At 35.4% G+C, this 9,464-nt stretch overlaps 1 long non-coding RNA gene across 2 annotated transcripts; it reads right to left on the minus strand.

Moving 5' to 3' along the window:
- Positions 1 to 1,241: 1,241 nt before the first annotated feature.
- Positions 1,242 to 3,025, minus strand: LOC148779525 (uncharacterized). 2 transcript variants are annotated; one of them, XR_016046043.1, is made up of 2 exons: positions 2,743 to 3,025; positions 1,242 to 1,496 (listed from the first exon to the last, which is right to left on the minus strand). It is a non-coding gene; the product is annotated as an uncharacterized LOC148779525 (long non-coding RNA). The 2 variants fall into 2 exon arrangements; XR_016046044.1 differs by having other exon boundaries at positions 1,242 to 1,852.
- Between the last annotated feature and the right edge of the window lie 6,439 nt (positions 3,026 to 9,464).

The following is a 9,464-nucleotide window of genomic DNA, read 5'->3' on the forward strand; positions in this document are numbered from 1 at the left end:
AATTACAAAATGGGAACATGTTTCCAAATTATGGGCGACACCCCCCTTCCCCCTATGTTTTTTTTCCCCTCAAGTTATCCCGTGCTCAGTAAAACTAACACTGGACAGGTGGGTTATTTGCATGTTTAAATGAAAAGTAACTGTCCAGTATTCAAATTACCGGACAACTTCTTTTTGACTTACAAAATGTAAAACCTTGTCCGGTGTTCGATATATTGGCTGATTTTTAGCAAAATATGCCCCATTTCGCTTTGCTCTACCGGACATTGGTGCCCTTTTCTTATTCTCTCTCGCTCTCTCTTTGCCAAGCCAAAGCCGAAGCCCAATCCAACACTATTTTTGCTCATTCTCTGGTCAAGTCGAAGCACAATCTTTTCAAACCTCAATCGAATCAGGCATGTTCTAGATTCTTTGTTTTTTTTTTGGGAAATAAGATTTGAGAATTAGGGTTTTGGGGATAAAATAACCCCAAAATGGGTGAAAATTTTGATTAGAGTTTTTGGATTTTTATATTATTATTTAATTGGGTTTGAAAATGGGATTTGGGTGTAGGGTATTGGAGATAAAATAACCCCAAAAATTATAAATAGGGAATTAGGATTTTTGGTTTACTTATGAATGTTCATTTTATGATTTGATTATGATTGAAATTATGCATTGTTAGATCTTGTTGAATATTCAATTGAATCGATAATGAATGTTTATTGATTGATAAAAATAAAGAAGGATCGGGAATGCCTTGAATGTAGAGCCGGGTTCCCTTTATGCAAATACATTATATTATCAAATAATGAACTCAATATTAGGGTTTAATGGATTTTTATTGATTGAATGTAGTAGCTTCAGTTGCATATTATTTTGCTTTGTTAATAAAAAAATATTTTATGCTCCTGCATGAGTGTACTATTGGTCATGGAAAATAAACCCCAATACTGAAGGGTTTTTTGTTTTATCTAGAAGATTAAGGTTATGCAATCTTGTAGGAAAAAACCTCAAGTCTAGATTTATAGCATATGATGTACAATTGTTTTTATGATTATGCTAGATCTATTTTATTTTCACTTTTTATATTTTTTGGTTTTGCTAGAGCTTATGAAGTAAGAAAACTATACCAATTATGTAGACCTTATAATATTAATTCTGCTCACCAGATTCATTCATGGCCACTAGTGGAGTTAGATTATTGGTTCACCATGGTGGTTATTTTGATCGTAACGAGTATGACAAATGGACAATTTATAAATATGTTAACTTAAAAGCCACAATATAAAAGAGAGGTGACTCATTACAACAATTAAATGTTCATATCGGGTCTACATTGAGCTCTGACCCAAACAATTTGAAAATTATGTATGCAGAAAAGGTACACTTAATTGATTTAATAGATGATGGGGATGTATTGTGTATGCTGATGGTGGCCTCCAATATAGTCATATGTGTTCCAAAGCAGCCATCGCAACCAAATCCAATGGCGCATCAGCCCTTTGTTCATGCATCTGCTCCATTAACCAGAGATAGGTATATATGACAAACGATATTCAATATTTATATTTTAATGAAATCGAATTATATGTGGATCGATACCTACTAAATGCTTGTAATTTTTTCTCACAGCTGCCCTTCTGTACAAATGAATGTCCCTACATCGAGTAATACAGCTGCAATATAGGGGTCTAAACTTGACGGCCAGCCAGTGATGGAACGTGATATAGATGGCAAGACGCCCTTAGAGCTCCATTCATATCAACACGTCCACAGGTTGACCTAGTTGTGGGACACGGGTTGAATAGGGACTACATAATTCTTAGCAGGCAAGATCTAGGTATTGCAAAGCTCAATATCCTACATTTTTCTGAAAAATAATTATCTAGTTATTCTTAAGCAAATCCCAATATTTCATATAAAAAAATCTCCACGTGGCTTTTTTTCCCTAGAGAGTTAATACACATCACGAGATGGACAATCTAGTACAAATTTCCACATGAAGGAACAAATGAATACTTGATCCGAAGAATACCAAGTCGAGAACTCCAAATTAAGCAAACACTATTCCAACTAACGCTGGAAACTAACATAACGAAGAACTAATATTACAAATACAAAGAACAAAAAAACATCGGGTGTTCAGACAAAAAAAAAAAAATTCAATAGACTATTTGGGGTTATTTTATCCCCAATAAACACCCAAATCCTATTTTCAAAAACAATGAAATAATAATATAAAAGGTTTGGTTTGTATAGAGCCTAGGATCTAAACAATCAAGTTAGATCCTACCTTCAAATAGTGTTGAGAAATGTAGTTTCAATATTGAAAATCTTTGTAATAGCCTTAAAGTATATTTTCATATTAATTTAAAAAGTTTTAACGTTTAAAAAATGACGTAAATCGACATCTCTATGAAAATTTGAAAATCTTGAAAATTGATGGTCCAAAGATGTGTTACAAAAACCATCTTTCCAAAACTTGCAATCCATTGTTTTCTTATGTCCATGCATCTTGATGTCGAGATGATCAATTTGAAGATAGTTGGGCATCAAAACAACCTCTTCTAGTAAACTTTTTGAGGTAGGCTCAAATTTGATTGTTTAGAGCCTCGGCTCTATATAAAATTTTCGCTCATATATAAATATCCTAAGAAATTAATCAGATTTTTCACGCATTTTGGGATTATTTTATCCCCAAAACCCTAATTCCCAAAACTTATTTCCCCAAAATAAAAAAATAAAAAAATTGAAACATACCAGATTCGATTGCAAAGATTGCGCTTCGAATTGCGAACATTGTGCTTCGAATTGACCAGATATTGAGCGAAAATAGTGCTCAATTGGCAAAATGACAAAGAGAGAGCCAGAGAGAGGAAGAAGGGGCACCCTAGTCCGGTAGAACAGAGCGAAATGAGATTTTTCTATTTAAAAGAGCCAAAACCCTATCCGGTTTATCGAATACTGGACAACTTTTTTTCATTTAAACACAAAAGACACACTTATCCAGTGTTCGATTTACCAAACAGCAAAATAACCTGGAAAAAAAAAAAAAAAGAGGACTGGGATGACTCCCGTAATTTGGCCCCTACGTAATTTTCTCATAAAGATATGGCCGATTTGGGCCCTTATATTTTAGTGGCTTTGGGTTGTTTATGGCGTGAGTTGCTAAACACATGCGATTGCCTGATGCTAACCATAGCCATAGGTGGCATTATTCTTATGCACATGGTCTAGCGTGTTTGGTGGACCCTATGGCCACTTCAGGTGCATTAGATGGGTCCCGTTTTGTGTGAAAATTGTCGATATGCTGAAATAAAAACTTATTGAGAGCCGTTTTGGAATCAAGTTAGGAAAGAAGATCCTGCCAAAATATACATTTTTCCAATACGAAAAGGTCCAAAAGATCCTTCTACAGATGTAGAAAAATGTACTACTACACTTTTCACAAGAATTGTAGGTCTAGAGTGATTTTTTTTTTTTTTTCTTGTTTCTTTATTAAAATAAAATCACAGTATAGAAAATACATAGGCATAGAGGACAAAACGGAAAGCTCTCCACTAGACATACCCTTCTTTGGCCAACATGTCCGCTGAATCTTTTGTCACAAAGGACACCTTCAAGCATCTACAATTGCCATATATGTGAATATATAGTTACACACATACAGTTGTGGGGACCGATTCCAATTCAACTTGTCTGACTTAGGCAAGCTTGAGCAAAATATAAGATTGGGGAATCAGATGATTTTGAGGTTTTCTAGAACCGGACTGTGCACCCACCGGCTGGTTCAAAATCGGCGGATTCTAGTTTCTTGCGAGAGACTTCGTAAACCCTGATTTATGCATTTAACATTGCATACATTTTTGGGATGAATGAATGAGAGAAAGAGACTGATTGCTTTTGTGTAGTTATATAGAGAGAGTGGTTGTTTGGGAGCTGGAAAATGACCGTATGCTTCTAGTTAAATCTGCTTACCATTTGTTATTTCATGATCAAGTGATGTAGTCCTGGCCTGATTTGAACAAGACTCTGAAAAAGGCTTATCCATCACAAAGTCCGAGCTTTTTTGTGGTTAGCAATGCAAGGGAAGACCCTAACTTTTGATAATTTGAGGAAGAGAGGGAGAGTCATAGTCAATATATGCTTGATGTGCAAAATTATGAGAAAACTAATGATCATCTATTTGTCCATTGTCCTTTCATATATAATATTTGGGCTTGGGCCTTTCAGAAAATGAGCATTCATCCATCCATCCCAAGGTGCTCTTAAGGATATTATGGATCATATGAATATTTACCCATCAGAAAATGAGCATTCATGCGTCCATCCCAAGGTGCTCTTAAGGATATTATGGATCATATGAATATTTACCCACCTGCCTAAAGTAGGGGACATTGTATGGAAAGCTTTTCAAGCTGTGGTGCTTTGGGAAATGCGGAGGGAAAATGTGAGGGTTTTGAGAGGCTGTTGTTGTGTGGAGAGAAATAAGGTTAAATTAAATTTTTTTTTTTTTTTTTCCGAGTAATTCAGTGGAGAAGATAGGCCCATATCCATTTTTTCAAATAGTTTAAGAGTAAGTGTTTTAAAAGTGTTAGTGGGGTAGTGTCAATGGAAATGGTGACTAGGGTGTGGGGGTACTACCACCACGACCCCAGCCTTATTCCCATTCCGTGGAGATGGCTTTCGATAACCAAAGACGGCTGGGTTCTTACCAAAGTTGATTTCATATTGAATTTGCATAATGTAGTTAAGATGGAAGTACGTAATAAATGGGGATACTCTCCTTGGCCATTGGGTTACTCACCAATTAAAAGAAATATCTGAAAACTAAGCCTTCAAAGCTGAATTCCATGGCCACTTGTAATACCAGAAGCTAATTGAATCACCTCGTCCAAGCAACCATCTTATATTCCTCTCTACTATAAGTTTACACTGCAGAATACCTATCCAAGCATGAGATCTACAACAGATCCCCCTACCACTGCTAGTAAAAGCATCATGATTATCCGTACCATATTTAGCACGAAGGACCCTTTTCCAAAGATGATCGTCCCCTTTAATACCCCTCCACCACCATTTAGCCATGAGGGAAGCATTCATAATCTTCAGCCGCTCGATACTTTAACCCCCCTTCCTTTATAAGCATGCATACCTATTCCAGCTAACAACGTGGTACTACTTATCACCTTCATAATCCTCCCACTGGATTTTCTTCCTTAGTCTCTCCAGTGCTTTTATCACAACATTAGGCATGGATATTAGGGACATATGGTAGACTGGCAAGTTTGAAAAAGTAGATTTCATTAACATAATCCCCCTCCCAAAGATAAATATTTGGCCTTACATAGTCCAACAGAATGATGGTTTCCAAACTAATGTAGGAAGCCTCCTTTCCAAATTAGGCATACCTAAATTCTTGGCAGGAAACCCCTCAAGCTTACATCCCATGCAAAGTGCTAACATCTTTTCAAGATCTTCAGAATAAGCAATTATATTCAAGATGGTTTTATCAAAGTTCACCTTAAGACCTTGAGCCACCTCACAACACCGTAGAAATTTCTGAATATTAAGTACTGAATCTACTTCCGAATCACCAAATAAGCATATCATTGACATATTAAAGGTGAGAAATATTAGGAGCTCTACTGTATACTTCAAAGCCCTTGAAAACCCCCTACTTCAACCTTTACAAGCATGACATTGAAGTCCTTAGCCACCAAAGGAAACAAAAAGTAGTGACAACTGATCCTCTTGCCGAATGCTTTGAGGCGCCTTAAAAAAGCCCTTTAGGAGTGCCATTAATCAATGTAGAAAAACAAACACTAGATAAATATCCATTAGTCTATGTCCTCCATTTAGAGCCAAAACCTATTTATCCTCGTAACCTCTTGTAACACAAGCAAACCATCCAACTTCAACAAAATCCATGGTTTATTCTTAATATTCCTAGAATGAATGCATTCTTTTACAATTAAAAGTAATCATTTACACCCCTTGGCGCTGCATTTCTATCGATCGATACCTCTTAGTTGATATAATAGATTCGACATTTTATTTGGCTTAATATCAAATTCTTTATGTTGGGTTTATCTGGTCTTTAAAGGTCTTATGAGAGCTTGTATGAACATTTTATATAGTGAAACATAAACTTAGTGGGAGTGTGGTCCTCTTGTGGATCATATTAGGCAAATGCGATTTGTTGATACTTGAACTAGACTTGACGTGCTAGGCCAACCGAATTTAGAAAAACCCAAGATACTTGGGCATAGAGATCTACCGAGAAGGTTTTAGTGGGTTAGCCCTTGATGAGGTCAGAGTATGCCTAGATGAGAGTCGATGGACTGTGCAGCCCTTGCGTGTGATCAATAACCTTTAGAGACACAACTAAGAACCTCATCGTTATATCATCACATGACATATACTAAAATAGCCATATTGAGACTCACCTACGAGGGTGAAGAGTATACATGTACGAAAGATTACCCCTATGTACTATAGAGTCATGGTTGCATCATGGTCCGGAGGACCATGAATTTTTTGAGTCTAGGGGAGATCTGAAATCCATAAACTGGGGTTGCCTCCTCTAGTCTATTGGCTGACTTTAGTGGTCGAATCATGAGGCCTTACAGTAGATTGTGGGTCGTGGAAATTGCTGAGTCAGTTTGATAAAGCTAGGTGGATCGTGGTTCGCAGTTGAAGGTGGAGTGCTCCCGTATACTGATAAATTCCTAAATCTAACAGATCTGATTCCTATCAAAATTAATTAGTTTTAGTTAATTTTATGATATATGACTTTTAAAATATTTATTTGAATTTTGTGAATCTTTTGATATTTTATTTTTATCATTTGGATTTATAAATTAAGAGAAATTAATTTTTCAATATTTTAAATAAAATATACGATTTAAAAATTCAAAATACAAAATAAAATATTTTTTAAAATTATATGGGATCCTCCATAAATATGGGGGCCAATTTAGAATATGTAGGATTGGGTGAGGCCCACGTTTAGCAACGACATACCCCACCTATAGGGACTAACTTGTTCTCCAAGATTCGATGATAGTTATCCCTTGTTTGTTGACTTTTCTTTTGAGTATAGTCAACTTGCATGATAAGATTAAATATTTGAAATATTTAATAAATATTTGAAATATTTGATAAATATTTGAAATATTTAATAAATATTTGAATAAAGATTGCTTGATCCAATAAATAAGGATGAGATATACTAAAATAGAAAGTAATATATACTTTCTTTATTTAAAGATTTGATAAGAATAGATCTAGGAAATTGGGGATAAGGCTTTAGATCATCTCTTTGAATCATGATGGTGGATCAAACAGATGGATAACTCAAATCTCTCATCCTACAAGTCTTCCTAAATTGATGGTTATTGAGGCAAACCCCAAGGCATAGAAAATCTATAAAATAGGCTCTCCCATTTCATAAAATCTCTAATCTCTCTCAAGCCAAGGGGCATACCCAAGTCATTTCTCTCTCTCTCTCTCTCTCTCTCTCTCTCTCTCTCTCTCTTTCTCTCTCTTGTTTCAAGGTGGCACGCCCAAGTTAAGGTTAGCATGTGGTGGTTTGATTTTTGGGTAGCAAGTGGGAAGATCGCTTTGCTAGTAGATCTCTCTCGTTTCTAGGTGGCACGTCCAAGCTAAGATTAGCTTGTGGTGGTTTGATTTTTAGGTAGCAAGTGGGAGGATCGCCTTGTTAGTAGATATCTTAATCTCTCTTTGATATATCTTTCATCTCTCCAAAGATCAAGCTAAAGGGGCTTGAGCAAGACTAAGTCATTGACGCCTTAGGTAGTTGATTCTAGGTTGAGATCCATATGCCATTGAGAATGTTTTGCCGTATGCAGGAGAATAAAGAGACTGATCATCCCGAGAACCATCGAAAGGATGAGACTCGGTTTGGGTTGTAGTAAGCCCGATTGAGGTAATCTTCGACAATTTTACTTCTTTAAACCTTTATTTGTGATCTGATCTTCTCTTCCCATAGAGCGATGAGTTAAGGTTTTGATTTAAAGAATTATATTCAATAGTGGTGGCAAGTAAGAATTGTGTTTTTATTTATTTGTTTCAAGAGTTATTTGTTTGTAATTGAACATTGTGAGTGGTCTTGCTGGTCTAAGAATAAGAGATATAAGAAATGTTTTTAATTTATATACACTATGCTTGATCACATAGTTCAACTTTCACTTTAGGCATCATACACATAAAAAGGTTAAGGGGGCCGATTACCCATAATATTTTTTTTTTCTGTAAGTTCTAATTGGTTTCCTCCCATCCGAGTCAACAAGTTGGCTTGATTGACTCTTTAAAAAAAAAGAAAAAAAGAAAAAAAAGAATGAGAAGTTAAATAGAATTTAAAGGGTTCAAAATGGTTAAACAAAATTTAAGAACCTCAACTATTCCTAAAGACATTGTTTTTAGAGAATTTTACCGGTATGTCCCATATAAGTACTGTAATTACAAAAACCCCCCTTATTTTTATATATTACATGCATATCACTTTGTTCCGTTGTTTTTAATTCCAATTTTTCCTTCGCTCAGAAGATCGAAAATCTGAAGTCACTATACTAGTTAATGACTTTAGATTTTTAATATTCGCAGTCATCGTTTTTGTTTTTTCAGTCTTTTTTTTTTTTAAACAAATTGAAGTGACTCCAAAATTTGCAATTCTAAAGTCACTCTTGATAAAAAACAATGCTATGACTATAGATATTGAAAATGCAAAGTGATATGCAGCTTCAGATTTTTCAATCTCAAGAGTGAAGGAACAACTGGAATAGAAAAATGAACAACAAAAAGGATATGCACTTAATATATTAAAATTAAAGGAAAATTTCGTAATCAAAATATTTATATGGGATAGACCTGTAAATTTCTCGTGTTCTAAGCATACTAAAACCTTTGCTAATGGGTTTCCCAGATTCCATGAGCTACTTGAACCGGACCAAGTGGGTACCAATCCAGATTCAACTCAAGTAATTCCAATTTAACGGGTGACTTTTTGAATATTAATTGGTGGTAGTGATGGGTCCAATGATGATGATGATAGTAGTAGTAGTAGAAGTAGTGTAGTGATAGTAATAATGATGATGATGATAATAATAAAAAAAAAATTAAATGACGGCATTAGAAATAACCATCAAATAAAACAATGCAACTTAAAAAAAGAGACGAAAAAACTATGTAACTTGCTGTCACATGAGTGCTACGATAATCCTTCCCTACCTGGAGTTGAATAAATAGTGGTAGAGGCTGACCCAACACCATCCAAACCTTAACCCTGACAGAGTGTCGGTCAGCCCCTACAAAGGACGTCCAATCCAAATCACAGTATTCACCACAACTATTAGCAATACTCTTGATAACAGACAGTTTCCACACATTAAAAAGAATACCCCAAAGTCTCACCCATGTACAAACTCTTTGAGTGAAGGACGAATGATCAGAGGGTTTCC

This window comes from Amborella trichopoda, chromosome 12, assembly GCF_054954075.1.
Source record: "Amborella trichopoda isolate Santa Cruz 75 chromosome 12, AtrichopodaSantaCruz75HAP2 v2.0, whole genome shotgun sequence".
NCBI lineage: Eukaryota > Viridiplantae > Streptophyta > Magnoliopsida > Amborellales > Amborellaceae > Amborella > Amborella trichopoda.